The 25,094-nt window shown below is 51.7% G+C and overlaps 1 protein-coding gene and 1 non-coding gene across 8 annotated transcripts in view; one reads left to right on the forward strand and one right to left on the reverse strand.

Moving 5' to 3' along the window:
* SLC39A14 (solute carrier family 39 member 14) overlaps nucleotides 1-25,094 on the forward strand; it is a 41,934-nt gene continuing 16,840 nt past the window's right edge. For 3 of the 7 annotated variants that reach the window (XM_054578960.1, XM_054578965.1, XM_054578961.1), the window contains exon 1: nucleotides 307-453. The gene's annotated coding sequence lies outside the window, so the exon portion shown is untranslated. Of the gene's footprint in view, nucleotides 23-306; nucleotides 454-2,727; nucleotides 2,817-15,571; nucleotides 15,593-25,094 lie in introns of those variants that run through there. The other 4 variants (XM_054578962.1, XM_054578963.1, XM_054578966.1 and 1 more) reach the window with 4 other exon arrangements.
* On the reverse strand, nucleotides 9,427-9,554 carry LOC129075032 (small nucleolar RNA SNORA9). Its single transcript, XR_008529603.1, has one exon. It is a non-coding gene; the product is annotated as a small nucleolar RNA SNORA9 (small nucleolar RNA).

A 25,094-nucleotide genomic window follows, 5' to 3' on the forward strand; every position in this document is an offset into this window, starting at 1 on the left:
GATGGAGGCAGCTCGCAGCCAGGTTAGAAGATGACCCTGACCGGGGTCGGACAGGAGCTGGGATCTCGGCGACCTAGGGCGCCAGCCGCGGGCCGCAAGGCTCAGTAGGGCGCTGGCTCGCCCCGGCGGGCCCGGAGCGGGCCCGAGCCTGGCTGGCGGCGGGCGGCTCCCGCACGTAGCCCTCCCGCCCGCCGGGGCCCCACGTGGCACGCCCTGGGGAGCGCAGGGTGGGGCGGGGGCGGGCGGGGGCGGGGCGCGGCTGACGCGCAGGGTATATAGCCGGGCATGCGCGGCGTGGCGGGGACGGACGCAGGCCGGGGAGCGAGGGCGCGCGGGTTGCTTGCGCGGACGCCGGGACAGAGCCGCTGTCGCTGTCGCCGCCGCCACTACAGGCCGCCCGAGCACCTGGCTTGTGAGTCTGCGCGGGCCCGGTGGCGTCCGCCCCAGCTTCAGGTGAGGGGCGGAGGACGAGCGGGCCGGGCCGCGCCGAGCGCCGGGGATGCGGCCCCGCGCCTCCGGGCTCGGGTCACCCGGTGGGGGCGGGGGCCCGGCCGCGGTCCCCGAAGCCTCGGGCGGGACCGAGGAGCGGACTCCGGAGGACCCGCACACGGGCCCAGACGCTGGACAGGGGCGACACCTGGCCGAGGTGCCACGATGAGGTTCTGGGAGAAGGAAGGGGAGGTCGCAGCTGCGGTCCAGTGGGCTGGAGAGCGCGCGGGGTGGGAGCCAGAGAAGGTGCCCGGAGCGTGGAAAACCACGCTGCAGGCTCAGGGCGGCTTCCTGGAGCTTGCGGCGCGAGGACAGAAAAAGAGGGGAGTAGCTGGGCAGCTGCTGGGGCGGCCCGGACGGGGCACTGGTGACCGGACTTTGCTTCCCACCAGCTGTGGCCCCCACCCTGTCCCACTCGGCCAGACCACATCCTAACTTAAGAAAAATGACTCAAATCTTCCTGCCGGCCGGGAGCCGGAGATGGAGAACGGCAGCAGAGGGACTAAGCTCCCTCCGACCTGGCTCGCCTCTCGGGCAGGGATTTTTAGCTATTTTTGGTCCTCACCGACCAACTTAGGTGGTCCGGTTTAGGCTGCCCTCTCTCGGATGGTTATGGCAGTAGAACAAAATAGGCATCCAAGCGGTTCACCATGTGATCCTGAGGTCCAGTTAAGCCAAGAAAATTGCCTCAGCTCTGAATTGTGGCTACAGTGTGAGGACCTAGTGTCAGCCAGGGCCTGGGTGTTCAAGAGAACTGTGGCCACGGTTTGTGGGGGTGGGGGCGGGCCCGAACAGGGCAAGGGCAGGAGCAGCTCCGACGGGACCCTTCCTCCTGGAGCCGCCCCGGGTCTGCGTTTACCGTTGGTCACTCTTCCCTAGGAAACCCGGGCTGCTTGGGCAGCTGCTCGGAAGCGGTGATGATCGCCCGCAGAGGGGACCGGCCTGGCTTCGCTGGCCTCTGGCCCAGCTCTGCTCCCAAAGTCCTCTACGTGGGTGGTCAGGGGTCAGTGCTGAGGTCAGACTAGATCTGTGGTCTCTTATCCATTAATCCTTCCCACTTAAAACAAGGGCCATAAAAACTGAAAGGGGCTTGGCGAAGCAAGAGGAAAAAAAATGTCTGGAATCATAGCTTGTAGCAGGTGGGATTAAAAACCACATTCTATTTCCTCTTGGAGACTCAGAGGTGAGTTTTTCGTAAATTGTGTGGAAACCAGGAGGTAGACTAGGGCTGCTCTTCCTGTCTTTGGTTTGCAGCTTGGCTAGGGGGCACCAGACATAGGATGGTTGGCCTCGTCATTTAGGCACGAAGGGCGATGATTCGGAGTGGCCGTGCATCCCTCAGTGTCTGTCACAGGGCCTGGTCTCTGGCTGGCTCTGCACTGGCCCCTGCGGGCCGCGGCGAGGGGTTGAGGCTGGCTGCTGCACACCTGTTGTTGGGCAGGACGAACATATATGAGGAACGAGGTGGCAGCACCACAGGGGTCCCAGTGTCGTGTTCAGTTCAGTTCAGAGAGGACAGCACTCTGCTAAAGGGGTGGCAGGCGGCAGGAGAACGCTGGGCTTCTGAGCCAGGTGGGCTTCTGAGCCAGGTGGGCTTCTGAACCTGTGTTCAGATCCTGGCCCATCACCGTTGTCGCTGCCCTGCAGTGTGTTGTGACTGTGCCTGAACACAATCACCGTCTCTTCCTTCTTCCCCTTCTCCCTCTCCTCCCTCTCTCTACCATCTCTGAGGGGTGTGTGGTGGGAGTGGGGTGAAAGCTGGTTCATCTCCCTGACTTAGGGAGGCCAGAAATGGGGAGGCCTCTCTTCTGTGGCCTGCCAGGGATTGTCCCACAGATTCACTGCGCAAAGGAAAAAGTTTTTTTGTGCCCCCCCCCCCATTAAGTTTTGGGAGCTACTCTCATTTCTTCAGGTAATGGAAACACTCCTCTTTGGGGCTGATACAAAGGCAGGAAGGACTGACTGTGTGCACAAATGCAGTATGTGTCAGTCACTGGACTGGCTCTGTTTTCAAGCCCTGCCCACCTCTATCATTCCTCACCTGCTCACAGCCTGCTCTGTCCCAGGAGGAACCTCGGTCTATGTCCAGTGTTTATAAGATGTTGGGAGCTAAGTACTAGTAGTGCTGTGAATCGATTATATATGTCTGGGAATTGGGGCCTTCTCCCCACTCTGCTGGGATAACTCAGCCTGTTTGCTCTTGATGCCTGAATAAAATCATGTTCCGGCACTTTACAGAACCACAGACTATTGGATGTTGAGCTGGAGGAACTTTGGGAAGCTTCAAGTGTAGCCCCTTTGTGTTACAGCTAAAGAAATTGGAACTGGTGAGTCACATTGCTTGCTAGTGACCAAGAGGTTCGTTGGTACAGACCAAAGAAGGGGCCCATTTTGATTCCTAAAAGTGATCATGAAGTTGCTGATAATCCTAGTCTTTGATCATGTGAAGAGGAAGGAGCCAGCTGTCTCTGTGCTTATTTGGGGAAAGGGGGGTCTCCCCTTTTGTGGAGAGAAGCTTCCCCTGGAGAAGTCCTCTATTTCTTTCTCTTCCCAGACTCCCTGGGGACCTGGCAGGGTGGGGAGTGTGGGTGAGGAAGGGTCATGCCGCGGGACCCCAGCCAGGACTCACCAGATGTCTGGAGAGGACTTGTCTGACCTCGAGGCTGGTGGGCTGGCAGAGTGCCGGCAGATAAGGAGTCCAGAGTCTGCTGCCAGCTGGGGGCCTTGTGCTCTCCCAAGGGACAGGCAGGGTGGCCTCGCCGCAAGGTCTGCATGCCCCAGCGGCCTCATCCCCACCCGTACTGTAACAATCGGGGCTCCCGAGGGGACCTTCTGTTGGGCCCAGCTGCGATCCAGAGGCACAGCCCCCTGTGGGCCCTCTGGGACTCCCACAGAGCCAGCAGGAAGGGTGGCTGCAGAATCAGCCTGAGAGGGAGCTTGGCATGACCAGCTATGGGAAACCAATTCCCTGCCTTGGAAACTGGAGATCTGGCTGCCTTCTCAGGCCTCCGAACTTTTCTTCCTCATCAGGCCCAGGCGAGGCTAGTGAAAAACACTCAATGTAAACGTGCTAATGAGAAGGTGACTGTTCTGAGTGTATTACCAGGGATCCCTAGAGGCTCTTGGTCAATGTACTCAGTATTAGTAGTTAATAAAAAACATCAGCCAAAAATTAAGAATTAAAAAAAAAAATCCATGTTTTAAACAATTTACGTTACCTTTGCTTTTTTTTTTTTTAAAGACTTATTTATTTATTTTTAGAGAGAGGGGAAGGGAGGGGGAAGAAAGAGGGAGAGAAACATCAGTGTGTGGTTACCTCCTGAGCGCCCCCTACTGGGGACCTGGTCCATAACCCAAGCATGTGCCCTGACTGGGAATCAAACCAGTGACCCTTTGGTTCGCTGGCCGGTGCTCAATCCACTGAGCCACACCAGCCAGGGCCAATTTCTATTACCTTTAAAGCATGTACATATATTTTTATTTGCCAAAATTTTGATTCAGGGCCAAGGCCTTTTCTTTGGGTCTCCACATCTCCTAATGAGACTTGCAAATTGTTGGTATATAAAAATATCACACCACGTTGTATCACTTGTGATTTCTCATTTTTTTATTGAGTGTTTTTCACTAGGCCACATTCACATAGCTCAAAGATCAAAGGCTAAAAACCAGTTTAAAAAGTCACACATGTGCCCTGGCTGAGTGGCTCAATTGGTTGGAGTGTCATCCCATACACCCATAGGCTGTGGGTTCAGTCTCCCTTTGGGGTGCATACAGGAGGCAACTGATCAGTGTTTCTCTCTCTCCGTCAAATCAATACATATATCCTGTGTGAGGATTAAAAAAAAAAAGTCACACATTAGTAAGATGATTCACTGAACATCTTACTAATGCTACAAGTTTGCTTTTTAGACACATTGTTTAGCATATCTTGTTTTTTTACCTACCAACTATATTACATCTTTCTGTATTAGCGCATAGAATACTTTTATCATCCTTTTATTTTAACTGCTTATTACTCCAGAATATGGAAGTACAGTAAATTTTTAATCAATGCTGTCGCCTCCCTCTCTCCCTAACTTGGGTTGTTTCCTGTATTTTGTCATTGCAGTCACTGCTGCAGTGAAACTGTACAAATGGCATTTCTTACACATGTAAATGTGCTAATAGGAGAAATTCACAGAAGTTGAAGTGCTGGGGAAAGGGTTTAAACATCTGTTAATTTTCATTAAAAAATAAATAAAGAATTCAAAAGACATTTGCAAACCAGCCCACGTGCCAATCCTACTTTTGTAATGCACACTCCTAATTTAATCCTCTTGTTTCCATTTGTAAAGCATCTTCCTAGGTGGCCAGTTCTTAAGCTTTTTGATCCTAGGATTCCTTAATACTGTCTTTTGCTTATGTGGCTATACCTATTGATATTTATCATGCTAAAAATTATTTAAAAAATTTTAGATTGATTTTGGAAAGAGAAGGACAAACATTGATTTGTTGTTTCACTTATTTATGCATTTATGGGTTGATTCTTGTGTGTGTCCTGAGAGGGGATCGAACCCACAACCTCGGTGAACTGGGGCTCCAATCCACTGCTCAGGACACATAACCCAGCCAGGGCTATCATGCTAAAAATTAAAACTAAAAATAGTTATTCATTCCCTGACCAGTCCAGCTCAGTTGGTTGGGCAAAATCCTGCGAAGCTGAAGTTCGCCAGCTCCATCCCCAGTCAGGGCAGACGCCTGGTTTGCGGGTTCTGTCCTCTCATGGGGTGTGTGCAAGAAGCAAGCGATCCATGTTTCTCTCTCACATCGGTGTTTCACTCCCTCTCTCCCACCCTTCCCCTCTCTCTAAAAATAAATACATAATTTAAAAAATAAAAAGTTATTCATTTAAAATAACAAAAGTAAGGTCATTATATGTTAGCATAAAAAGTATATTTTTATGAAAAATAACTTCCAAAATAAAATTTTTACACTCTTGCAGCTCTTCAAGATTTCAAAAATAATTATTATTATTACTAATAATTATTATTTGTTATATAGTAATATATTATTACTATATTAGATGATAGTAAATACTTAGTTGCAATCCTGAGAACAAAATGAATTAATCTCTGAAAGCAAATGTATTTATACCCTAAACATCTACCTTAGAAATTTCTAGAAAACTCAAGACTATGTAGCACACATTCATCACACTTCTGGTAGCTTCTGAAAAATGAGAATGAAAAAGCTTTTACCATCTTTATATAAAAATAGAAACCGCTTTTACCTCCCAGTTCTCCTGACCTGGTCTCCATGACGCAGGGTTCACCGTGTGTCTCAGGCTACAGTTTCAGAATTGCCAGTACAGGGCGCTTCATTTAATTTTGTAGAAATCAAAACTTTCTGCATTTCCACTTCAGTTACTACTTAATTGTAATCGTAAAAACAAGCAGCAGTGGCATAAGAGTTTGGGGAGCAGGCACAGCAGACCCCCGGCCCGTGGACCTGCGGCCTGTGGCGGCAGCGGGGCTGTGTGCTGCAGGGAGGCGAAGGAGCACTGCGGGGCGTTGCCCCAGCCCCTAGCGCTCGGCCACTCCTCCTCTTCCACTCCACGTGTCAGCAGAACACTGCCTCTCTTCCAGAGCTGCTCGTAAAATATGTGTGGAGGTGAGCTGAGTGCGCACGGAAAGGTACATGCTATCTTGTGACGTTCATTCCTTAAGCTCCACTGAGTGCAGCAGACAAGAGACACTTAAGGAGGTCAGAGCAAGGTGAGGCGACTGGGGCCAAGAGTGGTCTGGGAAGGCTTCCTGGAGGTGGAATTTAGCCACGCTTTGAAAGCAAGGAGGAAAAGAGAGAAGGAGGCGGGCGTCCTGACCAGAGTCGTGCGACTAATGAGCGACACAAAGGTGTACTCCTGGAGCGAGGGTGGTCTTAGCATAGGCCAGCGTGGCTGGTGGAGGGACACGTGATATGGCTAGAAATTAAGGTTGGGCCCTGGCTGGTTTAAGAGCAGTTAAAGACTGGTGACCTTTTGGTTCCCGGTCAGGGCATGTGCCTGGGTTGTGGGCCAGTGCCTGGTTGGGGGCACGTGGGAGGCAACCGATTGACGTTTCTCTCACACGTGAATGTTTCTCTCCCTCTCATCCTCTCTCCTTTCCCCTCTCTCTAAAAAGAAATATATATATAGAAGTTTTTTCTTTTTTAGAAGAAATTTAGGTTGGGTCCAGCAACTGTGAAGGGCTCTGGGGTCTAAGGCACCAGGATTGCCTTGTTCCCTATCAAAGAGTCGTTGCCCTGCTTCAGCGGCCCTGTGTCCTGGGGTCCAGACTCTGCTCACCTAGAACCGCTCCACGGCCCCAAACCAGCATCCTTTGCACTGGCCCACCTAGTCCAACCCCTTGCCTCTGGTTATCAAAAGTAATGCATACTTATTGCAAAGAAGAGTATAAAGAAGCATGGGAGAAAAAGTCTGTAAGAAACTTGTTCAGGGAGAAATCCTTCAGCCCTGAAGCAACCTCTGTTAATTTACTCAACCATTTCCTTTTATTTTAAACTATTTATATTGGACTAATTTTAGACTTAAAGAAATGTAAAAAAAATATGGGAGAGTACCTTTATTATCCCTCACCCATCGGATAGTTACCAAGAAGAGGAAATCAGCATGGACACATTAGCCAAGCCACGGGCCATATTGAAATTTCACCGATGTTTTGCCCTGGCCGGTGGCTCTGTTGGTTGGGGCATTGTCTCATATACCAAAAGGTTGCAGGTTCGATCTGTAGTTGGAGTATCTATGGGAAGCAACCAATCAATGTCTCTGTCTCAGATCACTGATTCTGTCTTACATCAATGATTCTGTCTCACATTAATGATTCTGTCTCACATCAATATTTCTCTCTAAAATCAATAAAAATATCTTTGGGCAAGGATTTAAAAATAAATTTCACCAATATTTTTATGCATATCTTTTTTCTGTTTCAGGATCTGGTCCACAACCCCACATTGCATTTAGTTGTTACTTATCTTGAGTCCCCTCCTATCTGTAACAGGCCCTCTATCTTTCTTTCTTAGAACAAGGTCGTGCATTTTTGGCAAGACTGTCACAAAAACGATGTTGTACCCTCTTCAGAGCATTAGATTGGGGCATTCAGGGTGTCACTGTGTCTTGCTCCTGGTGATGTTTCCTCGATCACTTGGTTAAATTGGTGTCTGTTGGGCTTTCATACTGGAAAATTTGCTCTCTTCCAGGCTGAAGCCTTCTCATGCTTCAGATCCCTTTTGCCAGGAGGAATCTGTCCTTTTAAGGGCTCACCTGATGAGTTCTGGCCCCTCCAGGATAATTCCCCTATCTGAAGGTCAACTAAATTGGTCAACTGACACCAACAGAATCCTTTTGCTAGATAATGTTACACAATAACAGGAGTGATATCTCATACGTACAGGTCCTGCCCACACGCGAGGGTGAGGGTCATTGGCGGTGATCTTAGGAATCTGCCAGCCATAGCATGAGATACAAGGTCTTCATCTCAGCACAAAGTATTAGTTTCCTAGGGCTGCCTGAACAAATTGGCACAAACCTGGTGGCTTAAAGCAATAGAAATTTATTCTTCCATGGTTCTAGAAGCCACAAGATTGAAATCAAGGTGTCTGCAGGGCCACAACCCTCCTGCTCTCCCCCGCCGCCCGCCCTCTGCAGAAGCTCTGGGGGAGAATCCTTCATTCCTTCAGCCAGCTTCTGGCGGCTGCAGGTGTTCCTGGGCTAGTAACAGCATCCCTTCCCCGCGCCCCTCTACCCCGCCTTCATCCCATGGCCTTCTCCTCTGTGTGTGTGTCCGAACCTACTTTTTTCTCAAGTAAAGATACCAGTCATTGGTATCCTAACAAATTACCTATGTCTGTGACGACCCTATTTCCAAAAAGGCCACCTCTTGCAGTCCTGCGTGGACATGGATTCGGGCGACGTGATCCAACCCGCTGCACCCAGGATGTCAGGTGCTTCTGTAAGTGCTGGCTCGCAGAGCCGCGCCAGAGTGGGAGATTTCTTTCCACGCTTAAAGATGGAAAACAGGCCTGGCTGCTCTTGAGCCAAGGGCCCTTCCTCAGGCTGCCTGCTCCCCTCATGATGGAACAGATCTGAGAAGCAAGTGGGTAAAAATATAAAGCTGGCGTCAGAGGCCCTGCCTTCTTAGGATCCAGACACTGTGATACCAAAGACTTGCCCCCGTGCAAGGAACCCTTATTGTGTGTCTGTCTCCCTGCAGGCCGGGCAGGGCGGAGATGCGGTGCCCATGCGCAGGAAACGGGGAGCTGACTCCAAAGAGCTCCGATAGATCACAGGATGTGGTAGGCATCCCATGTCTAGTCCAGCAGCACTAAAGTGTCAGACCAGTGCCCCAGAGGAGCGCAAGGTGGATCTCAGAACTAGATGTACAGATACTGGATCTCACCCAGGAAGCTCCAATTTGAAAGAACCGAGGCGAGGCCCTGCCCCCTGGGGCAGCCAGGTCCTCGCTGGAATCCCCCTGCAGACCCCAGGTGCAGATCTTCACGAAGGGGACGAACAGGCCTTCCCCCGTGGTCGTCACAGAGCCTTCCCCCTTTCTTAACCGGACTCAAAGATTAACTTTGTTCTTGAAGTATTACATGCTCAGTGTAGAAAACACAGATGAATAAAAAGGTAAGGTATCGTTAACCCCACTCGTGGGGTTAACAGTGTGTCACATATTTTTTAGCCTTTTTTTGTGGCTCTACATTTTAAGGAGAAATGAGCTGCTGTATAGAGTTTTGTAAGCTCTTGTCTTTCAGTTCACACATGAACAACTTTGCATGTCATTCTGCCAAAAAACCAGCGTTTGCCCAGCAATTACTATACATCGGGCACTGCGTTGTTTCTATTCAGTATATCGTTTAATTTTTTTGGTTTTTTGGTTTTTTTGTTTTTTTGTTTTTTGCAACTGTCTGAAATTTCTATAACCTTGCTCTGAATGCGACAGGGCAAGGCCTCAAACCGTTTCAGGATGTTCTCCAAGCACTGTAGGAATGCACAGGGTCACTCCGGACCCAAGCACGCTCGTTTAATTTTTTAAAGAAGACTTTTATATATTGATTTTTTGGGAGAGGGAAACATCAGTGTGTGGTTACCTCTCGTGCGCCCCCTACTGAGGACCTGGCCTGCAACGCAGCCCTGTGCCCTGAGTGGGGATTGAACTGGTGACCCTTTGATTCGCAGGCCAGCACTCAAGCCACTGAGCCGCACCAGCTGGGGCTCATTTAATTTTCTTAACTGCTGTGAGGGAAGGGCTGTTAGTAGCTTTGTTTTTCTAAATTAGGAAAATAAGTCCTCTTGAGGTGGGGACTTGACCCCAGCCTGAGGCTGGTCAGTGAGGATTCAGGATTCCCACTGGGGTCTGTCTCACTCAGAGCCCGAACTCCTGTCTACCTGTTTTCAAGCAGGTTTTGTTATGTGGGTTACCTGGTGTTAGCAACCCCTGTCCACTGCGCATTGCACTGTTAGGAGCAGCGAGACTGCGCACTCTGTGAGGGTAGGGATTGTTGTCTGTGATGTTCATTGCCTCTTCCCGTGGCACTCGATAGGTATTTGTTTTTGCACATACACTTCCATAAATTCCTTAAAGCTGAATTCAAGATAATTTCCATGGAATGAATTCCCAAAATGAAGTTTATTAGGACTTGGTGAGATGATTTCGAAAGTTGGTTGTTTTTTTTCCCCCTGAAAGAATAAACGCACAAGGATAGCCAAAAACAATTTTTAATAGAAAGTAGTGAAGTTGGAATTGGTGTAAATAACAGAAAAATAATAATAAAGAAAAAATAGCCCATGCTGGTGTGGCTCGGTTGGACGTCATCCCGCAAACCGAAAGGTCACCAGTTCAATTCCTGGTCAGGCACGTGTGGGAGGCAACCAATCAATGTTTCTCACATCTATGTTTCTCCTCCTCTCCCTCTGAACCTTCCCCTCTCTAAAATAAAATAAAAAATAAAAATTAAAAAAATAAAGTGTGGCATTAGCACAAGATAGATAAGTAGAACACAATAGGAATATCCAAAAACAGACCTAAATATGTGTAGGAATTCAGCCACCAACAATGATATTATTTCTTACTGAGTGCGTGATTTTGAGCAAATCTACTTAGCCTCAGTGTCCTCATCTGTAAACTACTTACTGAACCTTAAGATGCTTTTTGTCTTACTGTTTCTGGAATGGGAGGTGTCTTGTTGCTGTACATTGTGAATTTCTCTACTCACGAAAGCAGTTGCTGACACTTATAATTAGGGAAGTACTGTAGAATGTATCTTACACAGTTGTTGAGGAAGTTAAGTGAGAAAATGGAAACAAATTTCATAGCACAGTGCCTGGTAGACAATAGTAAATCCTAGCAGGTCTTACAAAATTAAGGAAGGATTATGGATGAGGTACAGGGGTGTTTAGATGTAAACAACAGCGTCCAGGCGATGCTGGTGGGCAGACGGCATCCTGGGAGGCCCGCGTTCCTGCACCGTGAGTGAGGCCTCTAGGAGCCCAGGCTCTCGCCCGCAGACCTGTCTGCTCTGCCACACTCCACACAGTGGACTTTGTTCTCCTGTTGTTGTTACTTGGCAGCCCGCACGTACCTCCGAGCAGGAAGGAGGAGGGGAAGAGGTGGGAGCCATGCCGTGCACTCACCTGCCTTGGCTGGACCAGCCACATGTGTGGCCCGTCAGGGCAGGGGATATAGTTGACTTTACCTCTCTTCCTTTCTTTCTTTTTAGTTTTTATTTATTGACTTGAGAGAGAGGGAGAAGGGGAGAGAGAAACGTCGATTTTGCTGTTCTGCTTATTTATGCATTCATTGGCTGAGTCTTGTGTGTGCCCTTGTACGGGCAGGGGATCAAACCCAGACCTTGGCGCGTCAGAGGATGGTGCTCTACCCACCTGAGCTGCCCGGCCAGGGCACTTTACCTGTATTTCTCCCCTTTTATAGATTCCACAGTTGAGGTTTACAAGGAAAATTGACTTTTTGTTAAACAATACTGAAATAATTGGCCGTTTTTAAAAAGTTAGATTCTCTTTCTCACACTGTGCCAAAATCAAATTCTAGGTGAATTAGGAATTTTAATTTTTTTAAGGCAAGAAAATATGTGTGTGTATTTCTGTAACTTCAGGGTGGGAAAGGTTTTTCCAGGCACGCTACTAAAAGCAGAAACCTTAAAGGAAAAGTGTGCTCTATTTACTGCTTTTAAAATTCTGTCAGTAATGCCAATCAACAAAATTAAAAGGCAAATGATTAGGAAGATACATGTAATATGCCGCAGAAGGTTCATATTCTATACGTCCATGCAGTGAACTCGTATGTACACCAATAAGAAAAATGAATGTATGGTGGCAAAAAATGGGCAAAGGACAGTAACAGGCAGCTTGAGAAAAAAGAACTAAACATTAGTAAACCTGTAAATGTGACAGGCCACACCGGTGGCTGGAGAAATGTCAATTAAGAGAATTACAGGAATGACTTTTAACCAATGAGACAGAAACTGAATACTATTTCAGTGGTCACCATGGACGAGAATTTAACGAAACAGGTGTTCTTGTACACAGGGAGCAGGAATATTAAGAAACTTGAACCTTCAGAAGGGGAGTTTAGCAAATTGTGTACTAAGTTCTTTGTAAACTTTTGGCTGCTCCCTGGGGGCAGGGACCGTTCCCCAGCCAACTTGCTCCTGGATCTGAGTCCCTTCTTCTGGGAAGGTCCTCTTCACTTCTTCCCCGCTTAGGGCCTTTCCCTGTGCCCTGCTGACTGGGAGGAGTGGGGGGCGGCAGCCAGCTCCTCTGGCGGGGGCCAGCACCACTGCCCCCGCCCCCCGGTGGCTGGGCCGTCCTCCCCGTTTCTCCTCGTGCCGTTTACTGGAAGCCTGAAAGGCTGGCTTGTGTGAGAGAAACAGGGTGGTGTGTGTGTGTCCTTTCAGTCAGGGGAGTCCTGTAAATCACAGGGAGCAGGCGCGACTGTGGCGCTCCTCCTTTCCTGGAAGCCAGAGGCCTCCGGGCCAGCCCCCACGGGACTCTCGTCTTCTCCTCCAGGAGGTGAGCCACAGGTGGCCGGCCCCGGCGTCCCTTCCTTCCTCTGTCCTCCTTTCCCCCTGCTCATTGATGGTGTGGCCTGTGCTCTGCAGTCCGGGGACTGAGTGACACTGATAAGCAGATATGTATTTCTGAGGGGACCTTTTTCCCGGTGTTGGATATTTTCCATGTGGGAGGCCAGGTGAGGTCTCAGGCGGCCAGGCCCCGGGGGAGTTTCCAGGGGCAGCAAGCCGGGGCCGGCCTTTCTCATCTGCTTTCCCAGAAAGGTGCAGCAAGTACAAAGTCACCCACCCCCTAGCGCCTGCCTCCAGCCAGAGGTCCTCTGGGGTAGCCTGACCAGCCCTAGGAACGGGGATCTGTGCCGGCCCTTGCTGCCCCCACGTGAGCTGCCCCCAACATCCAGCAGACACTGTGCAGAGGTACATCCCACGGCAGAGGCCTTGACCGTGGATAAACCCTGGTGTGTGCACAGCCCTGCTGGCCAGATTGCGCCTGTGACCTTGGCTGTTCTCACACCACTCCCTCCTCCAGCAGCGGCTCACCAGCTCCGCCCCCCGGCTTTCAGGATGTGTCATTGGCACGTTGAGGGAGGCTGTGTGCAATGGGACCAGGACTCAGAGTTTCCATGAGCAGCTGAGAAATTCTAGAAACAGCCTGTACTTCGGGGGTTTCCTTTCCTTTTCTGCCCTTGCCACCAGGGAAGAGTTAATGTGTTATTTTCATCAGGATTATCAGATGCTTGCCTGTCCTGCGCAGGCTGGTTTCGGGGTAGAGGTGGGGAGACTGCTGGCCTGAGCCTGCCCTGCTCCCTCCTGGAACCCCCACGCCACCCTAGTTGGTTTTTTAAATTTTTCTGCCTTATGTTTTGTGCCCCAACACCCAACCAACTTCTCTGGGGCCATCGGTTCTATCGAAACTTTAGTAGAAGGGGTCCTGTCCTCTGGTAGTTCACCTGGGGGTAGAGAGCAAAGCGCAGTAAAATTTAAATGGAGGGGTCGGTCAGCAGAGATTCCCCCCTCCAGGCCGTGCAGGAGGGGAAGGAGGCCAGGTGTCCACCCCTGTGGAGTTTACAGTCTGGTAGGAGGGGACAGATATTAACTATGTCAACAAAAGGAAGGAGACTATTTTAGATAGTGATAATGGGCTAAGAAGAAAATAAAACAGGGTTTTGGGATTCTGAACGACTGGGAACGGGGTTTTTTTCCCAACCAGCTGGCCCTCCACGTGGAGGAGGTGACATTTGAACTAAGAGACCTACTGTGAAGGTAGGAGGGAAGAGCATTGCAGGCCGAGGGGACATCAGGTGCAGAGGCCCTGAGGTCAGATGCCCTTGCTGTGTCGGAGGGAGAGCAGGGGGGCGGGGCGGGGCGGGGCGGGGCGGCTGGCTCCCAGGGAGGGCGGGCTCACTTATAAGGTCAGTGGGGTCAGCAAGGACCAGATGCCACTGTGATTTATAGGCCAGAAAAAGGAGTTCAGATTTTATTCCATTTATACTGGGAAGCCACTGGAGGGTTTAAAGCAAAGGAAGTGCTGTCATCAGATTTGTCCTTTTAAAGGATGACTCTTCCGTTGAGCCTACACTTAAGATTTGGCACTTTACATATGTATCTATTACACTTACTACAGGGCAGGGGCCGGGAGGATACCCAGTAGAAGCTGGAAGGCTGGTTAGGAGATTTTATTTCAACTAGAATTTCAGCATGGCCTCTATTCACAGGCCCCATGTGGTCTGTCGGCTCCACGAGGAAAGCTGGAACAGGCTCTGGTCCTCAGGGAACGCACAGTGCACTTCCGCCCAGGTCTCCTGGCGGAGAGGACATGCACAGCCAGTAGCGCTCAGTGTTAGCAGCTCCAGAGTCTGTTCACTTTGTTGTGTGTGATTCCATGTGAGGATGGGTTCATTTATTCATCCGCTCTCCTGCCGGTGGGCTCTTGGGTTTCCTGCAAGGCTTTTCAGGATTTTCACGTGGCCTTTTCAGGCCATACCATCAATGAGCAGGGGGAAAGGAGGACAGAGGCAGGAAGGGACGCCGGGGCTGGCCACCTGAATATTCTGCCGTAAGAATTTTCAGGTCCATCTCTCTTTTCCACTCTCTGTTTGGGGTGAAAGCCACCTACCCGAGAGCATTCTGAGTCGCAGGTGAAAATCAGAAACCCTTCCCAGGCAGCAGGCCGATTGCCCCTGGGGATCGGTGGTAACCAGGGAGGTAAGCCTTTAAGTCTGGGGAGAATGTTGATCCCTTGTTAACGGGAAGCAGCTGGGAGGGGGCGGGGGGCGGCGTGGAAATCGGTGGAAGTGCCGCCCCAGGTGCTGTGCTGTTGGGGAGTTGCTCCTTCTGCACTGTGTTGCCCAGAGACTGCCTCTGCCCGCAGCGCTGACGGGGTGTTTTCACCCCGAGGAAGCCTGGCTCTGGCCATGTGTGGCTTTTTCTGGCCCTGCTCCTCATCCAAGTGTGATAGGAGCCCGAGGCCTGGCCGCCGTTGCTCTGGAATCCGACTGTGGATGTTAGCGACAGCCTCTTTACGGAGTCGTGGCCCCCGCAGAGACCGGAGGGACCGGAGGGCTCAGGGTCTGGTCCTCACGCTCTCCCTGCACCTTGGATGGGAGGAGCTTTGAGGAGACACCGTGGCCCCAAATACTGCACCTGCAGTGAGGTCTATCCCAGCCATTCTGCAAACTCTAGAGAAAGTTGAGTTGTATCTGTTTTGCATGCGTTTGTATTTACATATTCATGCTGCAACTACTTATTTAGGCCCTACCAGCTTCCTAGGCTTGTTACAAAACAACCAAGAAAGTCAACTGAAGTATTAGAACTGTCCTTCTAAGACAGCATACCATGGAGCAGAGTGGGAGGAGTCCGTGGAAGGTGAGTCTCCTTCCCAGGTGGGGCAGGACCTGTGGTGGGGAGGGAGGAGCCAGGCTGAGCCAGAGATGGTGCTTCTTCCTGCAGGTCATCCTTTTTCTATTTTTGGACACCTAGGCCCTTCACGCCTGTGGGGTAGAGCCTGGAACACATGCAGATGTGCTCAGCTTTCTGACAGGTGCTTCTAACAGATGCCGATCGGACTTCCTAGGCCTGTGGGCGGGTGTGGAGACAGGAAGGGCAGGAGTGGGGCATTATGGATGGAGCCCAGGGTCCAGGTGAGAGAGTAAGGGCAGGTGGCAGGGGAGGGTGGCAGGAGCCTGGCTGGAAGGACCCTTGACTACTGGGCGGAGGAGCTGACCTTTGCCGTCGGGCGGAGGGCAAGGGTGTTTTTCCTCTGAGTGTTTTATGACACCCACCCCCAGAGGACGGAAGGTGCGCGTGTGAGCTGGGGAGCGACCTGACCCGAGTGGCGCAGCGTGGAGCGGAGCGGGTGTGAATGGCTCGAGACCACAGTGGTGTTTCTCTGGAATCCTAGGGGGAGCGGTGCTCTGGTCACTTACAGAGGCCCCTAGTGTAGGGGCAGGGAATGGTCACTGCCAGTGACCTTGGGCCAGAGATTGAGCCATTTGGGAAGTTTGGGCAGGGGCAGGGGTGGGGAAATGGAGGAATTATGATTCAGCCATGCAATTACTCAATTCCCTTTCCTGCCCGCCCCCCTCACTCCAATTTGGAAATCGGGTGTTTTTCTCTCTCTTCCCCAGTAAACCTTTGGGAATCAGGCCCATTTATTGCTCTGCTGGTAAATATTTATGGTCACTGAGAAATCAAAGGCACAGCCCCAGCCTCTCTCCTGGGGCCCTGGCCACGTGCTCGTGGGCGGGGGCCGCACTGGACAGCAGTGGCCTTTGCCGTCTTCGGTGAAGAAACCTGGAGCTCTCGCGAAAGCTCCAGGTCTTCCTCCAGGGTCGCGGTTCTCAGGCTTTCACAGGGATCAAGGTCACCTGGGGCGCTTTCTAAAACCCAGATGGCTGGTCTCCGCCCCAAGTTTCTGATGCTGCCAGTTCGGGTGGGGCAGAGAATTTGCTCTTCCAAGTTCCCAGGTGGTGGTGATGCTGCCAGTCCAGGGACCCCACTTTGAGGACCACTGCCCTGGAGGGGATACCACACACAATTCCGCCTCTCAGCCAGAGAGGCCGGTGTGGTCAGAGTCTTTGAGACGAGTTGGGGCTTGAGTCAGCTTAAGGATGGGAGGGCTCGGAGGCAGGGAGGGGGATGGGTGGGCTGGCCGAGGGGCAGGTAGAGAGACACTTCGCTGCTGGTCAGCAGTGGAGCTGCCCAGGGCCCGGCTTCTGGTTGAGAGCAAGGATCAACCCCTCGGGGAAACCAGGCGTGCCTCTGCCTGCTGGCGCTCCCGGTTCCTCTCGCTCAGTGTCCAGGAAGGGCCTGCCTCGCCTCCTGGAGGGAGCCTAGGGCTCGGGATTCTTCTTGCCTGTTTTGGGAAGAAGGGAAGCATGGAGAAATTTTTTGTGAGAGGCCCTTGTTGGCCAACGCTGCCCCAGAGTGTTGGTGCCGAGGCGCTGGAGCCGGCGTTTGTGGCCCTCCTGCTGCTGGAAGAGAGGCGAGCAGACTTGCCTCGGCCTGACTGGGAAACGGTGGGGGTGGTTCGGTCCTCTCACGCTCACTCGGATACTTGGGATATGAGGACAGTGATGGGGCTTGTTTCTCTCCTGGAAGCCGCGGAAGAGGAGCCTATTCAGTTCCTAGTGGAAAACCCCGAGGCCAGCAGCCCCCAGGGCAGGGCAGGGCAGGGCAGGCGCCCCAGGCTGGGCCAAGGCTGGGAGAGAGGAGCCCTGCTCTTCAGACTTCTCTGGGCACCGTGGGCGCACCCCCTCCGCCCCCAGCACCGGAGAGCCTCCTGCTGCCTGGCCTCCGGCCTCTGGTTTTGCCCACCTCGAGCCCATTCTCCATGCTGCAGCCACATGGTTCTCCACCGAAAGGGATCCCCACTGCCCTCCAGATGAAGTCCAGCCACCTGACCACGGCCTACGGGCCACCCCTGCCCTGGAGGGTGGGGCTCTTAAGTTGTGAGATGCGCACGTTCACCGCATCTTTCCAAACGCAGCTGCCTCTTCTGCCCCATCCACCCCCTTCACCTGGCCCACCTTGACCTCCCTTCAGGTGTCTGCTGAAGTGTGTCTTTCGGGAGACCTTACCTGACCCCTGACTCTAGGCTTGCCTGCCCCGCTGTGTTCTCTGTAGCTTCCTGTGCTCCACCTCATCCTGATCTGGGCGGGTGGGGGGAGGGCTTGCTCACCAGGCGCCCGGTGCAGGAAACCTTGCGCTTACTCCTGTTGTCCTGGCCTGTTTGTTAATAGTGCCTCTTGTCACTATCAGTTACACTACTCTGGGTAATAAATCATAGTCCAGCTGACCAGATAGGGAGAGCCGAAAACTACTTTCCACACATCCTGGCACTAAAATTCCCAAGGTAGCTTGGATTCTGCCAGTTAGCTGCCCTTAACCCCGTCTGAAATGTATGGACAACCCCTTCCTCCAGATGGGCCCCAGGACATCCGTTTTGCTGGTGTAGATCGCGGCGGGGCCGGCACAGTTCTGGACTAGGCTGCTGCTTTGTGCCGTGGCTTCGTACTGGTGGCTGAGCCCCAGCTCCGCAGCGGCCTGACTCTGCACCGTGACTTTGGGAGTAGCTCCTGGAAGCTCAGTCTAGAATCTGTTTCTCTAGTTTTCCTGATGATACTCTAAGCTGTTTACTGCCCTGTACAAAATTCCTTCCTGCTCAGAATGCCTAACTGAGCCCTGGTCAAAGCACAACCCTTGTCTTCATCATCCTTGCAAGTCAAGTGTTGAGCTGGTCCCTGCCTTGCTCCCTGAGGGCAGGCGCTAGGCATCCCCCGGGCCCTGCGTGAATCTGGTGGGCAGTGAGTGTTTGTTAAACAAAATGAACTGAATTTGCAGAAGTCTGGTAGGTGTAGCCAGTGTTTAGTTCAATGAACATAAATGGAATTGAAGGAAAGGAGGTGGTTCAGTCTCTAGGAGAAGAGAGTAATAAGGGTCATGACAGCTGACTTCAGGGTTAACCTTGGTCTGTGGGCCCCGGAGACATCTATAGGAGGAGGTGCTGAGCTCCCTGTGGCTCATCAAGCCCTGAGCAGGCAGACATCAGTTCAAAGACAGGTTGGGCTTCCCACCTTCCTGCAGAAATGCTGTGCTTCTCCCCGCTGTGTTGCCGGAAGGTGAGGGGAGGCCCCTTTTTGCCTTCAAAGAACAAAAATCTGTCGGGGGCCACTATGGGAGAGCAGGTAATTAGGAGTCCAGAGGTGTTGGAGAAGAGGCCTCAGAGAGTGGTCCAGGAAGGCTCCCCGGAAGAAAGGGTAATTGAGCTGCCACTGAGAATGGGCAGGCATGGCAAGGGGGTAGGCTTGAGCGCTTGGAGGACCAGGAACAGAAGGAACAGACCTAACGTGTACGCTGAACGCCGACCTTCACGCCCTCTTGTTTGTCGGAGTCCCCCTAGCAGGTCAGACGCTTCTCAGTGTGATCGTGTTGGGGTCAGCGGCTGGCCCCACATTTGAATCCAGGGCTGCCCAACTTGTCATACTGTCTGAGGATTTAGCCACTAGACTGTACATGTTACTTTATTATTTTGGACGCTGAACAACAAGTCAGGAGGTTTTGCTTTCAGTGGGTGATGTAAGCAGCAGATGTGAATGGTACTGTAACTCCTAATCCACATGCCAGGCCCGTGGCTTGACAAACAGTGGACTGAGAGGGACAGCAGGTCAGAATTTTGCAATTGGGTGTCTGGGAAATGTTGATGGAGAATGATGAGAATAGTGGGGACACTTGCCATGCCTCTGGTGCGCGGAAGGCCCCGGCTGGCTCCTGCTCCCTGGGCTGCCTGACTCAATCAGTTAGTTTTGGAAGCCTTCTTTGCTTTGTCAAGCCCAGGCTTCTGCTGGGACGGCGGAGCCGGGCAGATGCACTCCTGTCTCCCCCACTGGTCCTCACTTGGGCTCGGCGGGTGGCTAAGTCAGCCATCCTGTCCTGCCTGCTCTGGCTGCCCCTGGCTGCCCCGCCTCTGCCCTTCCCAGCCTCCCTGTCACAGGCGCCGCTGCGCACAGTGGGGGGCTCGGTACAGTGGGGGGCTCGGTAAACACGGTGGGTGAACAGCAGGCTGCCGGCTCTAATTTTATTCCCTGCTTCTGGGTCACTGCTGATGTTTTCTCATGCCATCCCTCCCAGCAAAGGGGGCGTAAGGGGACTCCTGCCTGGAGGTCCCCTGGCAGCCCTCCTGTAACATCTGCCGAAATCTCCCACGCCGCGCCAAAGCCTGAGGCTACGGTCCTGATCGTGGGATCTGGAAGAGGAGACCACCTCCTTTTAGGGCACGGTGGAGAGCAGCTAGGTGGGAGGCCCACGGGGTGGAGAAGAAAGGGTCCATTGAGTCCGGAGCCGCCTGGCCTGGCTTGGAAGCTGTAATGTTTGCGCTGCGCTTGGTTGGACGGGGCTCTCAGCCCGGCGGAGAGGAGAGGGGCCTGTTGGCCATGTTCACGAGGTGGGCGGGGAGTATCATTAGCTGACAAGCAATACTGGGGATATATGAATTAGGCGTAGGACTCTTGGCAGTTCTTAAAGTTTTTAACTTTATTAATTATTGCCTTTACCGCTTCTAGGTTTTGCACCATATTTAGAAAAATTTCCCTAATTCCTCAGTTATAAAAATAATCAACCGTGCTTCCATTTTAAACAGTATTGATTGACTCTTTGCAATGAAAACTGAGGACATTCCCATCTTCACTTTTTCCGTGTCCTTTCTTCCCATCTCTTGTTTTAGTTATTAAATTGTCCATTTTTATAACACTGAGAGTCTTCCCTATCACTGTAATCCCCGTAGTTGATATTTCATAGGTGAAGGGTTTATTGCCTGCCATCAGTTGTCTTACTGTGGTTTCTAAATCCCTGGGCTGGTTTTGTTTTTTTCTTAAACAATTTCTCTATTAATTAGCTGCATTTCATTTTATGTAATTCTCCCCCGTCGATCCCTGCCCCAGAAGGGGACTGTTATTCTCTGACTTTCCTGCTTGGGAAATTTTGCCTGTTGTCTTTATCAAATTTGTAGGACATCTTGGATGGGAATCTTATCTGTGGTTCATATTTTCTCTCTCTCAGAATTGTGTAAACATTGTTGCATTTTCTTTTGATACTGAATGTTCCTGCAGGGAAGATGAGGGCAGCCTGAATTTTCTGCCACTTAAAAGAAGTTTTAATATGTTTAACAATTTTTGTAATAAAATATTTTGGTGCAAAAAAGAAAGTTTCCTCTGGATGCCTGGAAAAGCCTCTAACAGTTGAGTAGCTTCGTGAACTCAGTGTGGAGCGTTCTGCATCACATTTTTGTAGAACATGGTGTATTATTTCAGTCTTCAGATTCTGGTCTTTCCTTTCCTTTCAGGGAAACCTTGTGTTACTTATCTTGGGACATGCCCTCCGTTCCATTCCCCAAGTTCTCTGCTTCAGAACAGCAATTATCCCTGTGTTGGTATCTTTGCTTTGTTACAGTCACCGGTCCCACAATGACATGATGGTCAACCCCCAACCGCATATACGACCGTGGCCCCACAAGGTGGTAATGAGGCTGCAGATCCCCGTGGGAGCCGTTGTAGAGCAGCTGCGTACAGTGGTCGGCGCAGTGTCAGGCAGTACAGGTGTTAGCCTAGGCGCTGTCAGGGACTAGGATTGTTCGCCCACAGACATGTCACCGTGGCATAGCGATTGTTTTAGGCTGGTTAATTTTAAGAAACAGCAGGCACGGGAGAAGCTCTGAAAACCAAGTAGAAATTACCCCCTGTAAAAAGGCATTCACATTTGTGAGGGAAACCTGCATTTGTGAGGCTACCTCTCCCTCACTGTACGCACGGGACGTGGGGGATGAGCTTATCCCTGTCAGTGCTCAAGGCGGGGACTTAAATTTGCAGAGCAACTTTAATAGGTTTACTGCACTTTTCCTGGTAGCCTCCCGTGCCTGACCCTCCCCCTTTTGTCTTCAGCTGAAGTTGGCTATTCAAGGTAGTGGCTTCCTCCATTTTGGGTGAGCTGCTCGGCTCTCCTGGGTCTCTCCCATGGATGAAGCAGATTAAAAGTGTTAGTCAGCTTTTGGTTTTTCTTCTGTTAATCTGCCTCTTATTACAGGGATGTCTCAGCCGAGAACCCAGACGGTAGAGGGAAAATAACTTTTCCTCCTCTACAGAGCAGTAGCATATACCATTTAGGTTTGTGTAAGTGCACTCTGCTGTTTACACAAGGACGAAATTGCCAGAAGACACATGCCTGTTAAGCCGTGGGTGACTGTATTGGCATTCATTTATCTTAAACTTCTGCGTTCAAATGTTCGCTGTGGTGATCTCAAACCCTCCTTTGTCAGTATTTTAATTTTAAATTACTGACAGGATTTTGCTCTCTGTTTACTAATGTTTATTGTTTAGTTCTTCAGGGATGTTGTTTTGTTTCGGTAGTAAGCCTGCATCTCCTTTTATTTCCTTTTGTTTTATCATCTCATCTCTGAGCTGTTTTTGTGACATCACTTCTCATTTCGCGGGCAGAAATCTTTTTTGCGTCTTTTTTGCGGCTGGCCTGCAGTTACTTTTCGCCTTCATGCCAGGACTCTCTGGTCCGTGGCCTCTAAAATAAGACAGTGACTTCTTCCCGCCACGTCGAGGGAGATTTGTGCCCACACCAAACATAGCAGTGCTGAGAGCTGGGTATTTATGACCTGGTTTTTGTAGCCTGAATGAGCGTTGGTTGGTGGTTGTGCAGACGAGGTGGGGAGGTGGAGCGTTTTCTATTCTGGGATTTCGGTAGCAGCCCCTGTGGCGTGGCTCAGCCGACAGACTTCGATGTGTTCCATTTCTGAGGGGGAGAATATCCACTGGGGTTGGGCAGCTCCCCGCTGGCCGGCCCTGTTCCGTGTGTGGCCTCGGGGCCCTGCTCTCCCTCAGAGAGTCAGATGTTGTGCTTCGAGGTGCATCTGTCTGCTGTCTGCCAGCAGCTTTTCCTACTTCTGCATTGAAGGGGGGAAGGAACTGGCAGTTTGCCACTCTCCAGATTTGAGGAAAGTTAGTGAGAATTCTCCTGGTTCCACTTTCATCACTGTAGCTTCCCCCTCCCCCCCGCCCCCTGCCACGCCAGTGTGGCTTTTCCACGGTGGCTTTTCGGTCTGGGTCAGGGGTGGGAGGTGGGCCATGCCGGGTGCCTCCCACATTCCTTTCCTTGCCTGTGGTTTTTAAATTATTGTATCAGAGTTTGCTCATCCTCTTGTTGGGCTGCTCTAGGTGGCCTTTCTTTCTTTTTCTTTTTCTTTTTCTTTTTCTTTCTTTCTTTCTTTCTTTTTTTTTTTTGCTTGCTCATACTTTTTTACTCAAATGTCAATTATCAGGGGAAGGAAAATTTTGATGCCACTTCAATTCTCCATCTTAGAAATCTTTATTTTTATATAGTGTTTCAACATACTTTATCTTCTTTAATGCTCATAAAACTACAGGTTTGTTTTTCTCTTTCCAAACTGAGCAAACACACCTGGTGAGACCCGCGAGTTGTTTGGAGTCACTGCAAAGTGGACTTTTCCCACCAAGTCCATGGTCCTTCTGTTGCCAAAGACGGCACAGCCCTACTCAGTAGCACCTACTGTGCCAAGGACAAATGCGGGGTTTTGGATTCCTCAGGGCCCCCACCTCTGCCTGCGGCCTGGCCTTGTCTGTGGTGTGAACGTTTCAGGGATTTCTGTGCACCTCTCCTCCTGGAGGCTGCTCAGGAATGTTGCCCCAGGACTCATTCAGGGCCACCTGCGTCTGGGGATGTCCACTGGGGAGACAGCCCTGTTAGGCTGATAGTTCCCAGCCTTCCAGTGGGGTGGGGTGGGACTGGCGAAAGGACAGCCTACCGGAAGCCCTTCTGTAGAGACGCTGCCAAAGGGCGAGGACCCCGGAGGGCTGGGAGCTGCCTGGTAGCAGCTAGTTGGGTCACTGATAGAAGATGCATTGAGGCCTCAGGGACACCTGCTGTCTGTCTGGAGAGGAATATAAAAGGCCTAGACATCTCTTTTTACATTCCTCGGGTATCAGGTGGGGGTGAGGACAGTTGAGGAGGATGTTCAAGACGGGTCGCGGAGGCCAGTGAGCGGCGGGGCCGCCCGGCCCCCGGGTGCCACCGTTCCCGTCACTGCAGCTCCTCTTTCCCCCACCTGCTCACCACACCTTGTCCACCCCTCCACCCCCCGGGCTCATTCTTTGGTGTGGCAGTCAGCCTTTTCTCAATTTTAAATAAAGTGCTCTGTCAAAACCCAGCTCGGACAGCCTTGCGCGGATCGCCGCCCCCACCGCCTGAGACCCCAGCGTCGGAGCCCCAGCATCGGACTTGGTTGTGCTCCCACATCACCCAGCCTTAGACTGGGCACAGAGCCAATGTAAATGGGTGGCTCTTTTTCCTTTTATATTCCGTTTCAAGCACACATGGCTTACCTGTTTCCTGTGGCTTACCAGTTGGCCTTGGAGACAACTGTGCCTTAGCCAAGTTTGTCTCTGGAGCGTTTGATCTTATCTTCCACGTGTCAGTCCTGGGCACATAGGAGTCTGTGTGAGAACAGTGGGCTGCCTGGTCAGCTGGCGGCCAGGGCGGGGGCGCGTGTGTGCAGGCCGAGCAGCTCCCGGGCCCCCCGGGCCCTATTGTCTGTTCTACTCACATCTGTGTCCAGCCTCTGGACCAAGCATCATGGCATGTCACCGCTCTGTCACCCCAAAAGGGAAGTAAATGTTCCTCTCTGAGAGGGGAGGTAGGCCTAGAAATAAATACAGCATGGTAAGCCCAGCAGTCAGGTGTGTCCACAGAGCAGAGTGAAACCCTTCCGGGCCTGGACAGGTGCAGCCTGCAGGTGCCAGGCTGACTGGGAGCCTCCAGGAGCCAAGGAGACTTTGGAAGTTCCGCAGAGGGTCGGACTTCCTCATGGGTCTTTCGTTTCCCTCTGGGAAGGGTTGGGTCTGGTGCCTTGGAGACAGGACTACAGCACTAAAATAATTTACTTCTTTGAACCCAAGCCAGGTGAACAAAGGAGTGGAGAGACTCCGGCTTCTCTTTAGTGGGAGCCTGGTCCCCTGAGCCCTCCGGCAGCACACTCAAGCATTTGTCCCCTGACTTGTTTTGATGGCCTGCCCCACATGCTCTTCTTGCCGCTCCTGGAAGGTGTCCTGGAGGGCAGTTGGCTCAGCTCCTTAGGAGGACACAAGTGCCCTTCCCGGCCAACCCTCCCCCCCCCCCCCCCGCCCAGCCTCCCGTTGCCATGACCTTAACAGAAGGGGCTTCCTCCTGCAGCCAGGGCCACTGGCCACGAGGCTCTGCCCAGCTGCGCCATCAGCTGCACCAGGCTTGCTTCCTCTCTTTGTTCTTTCCTCCAAGGAGTCGTTTATGAACTTCTTTCCCCTAAGAATAACTTCTAGTCAAGGGGGGAGGAAAATCTGCATTGGAGCAGTAAGTCCCTTTTTTGTGTCCAGGGTCACTTGGATTTGCAGTGTCTTTAGCAACCCCTTGGTGCCTGGACTAGGACTTCCTGCTGCCCCACCCATGGTCCTCAGACTCCAGGGGCAAGTGAAGCCAGTGTGCTGGCCGGG

This window comes from Pteronotus mesoamericanus, unplaced genomic scaffold, assembly GCF_021234165.1.
Source record: "Pteronotus mesoamericanus isolate MK-2021 breed Mesoamerican mustached bat unplaced genomic scaffold, CSHL_Meso_final contig_502, whole genome shotgun sequence".
NCBI lineage: Eukaryota > Metazoa > Chordata > Mammalia > Chiroptera > Mormoopidae > Pteronotus > Pteronotus mesoamericanus.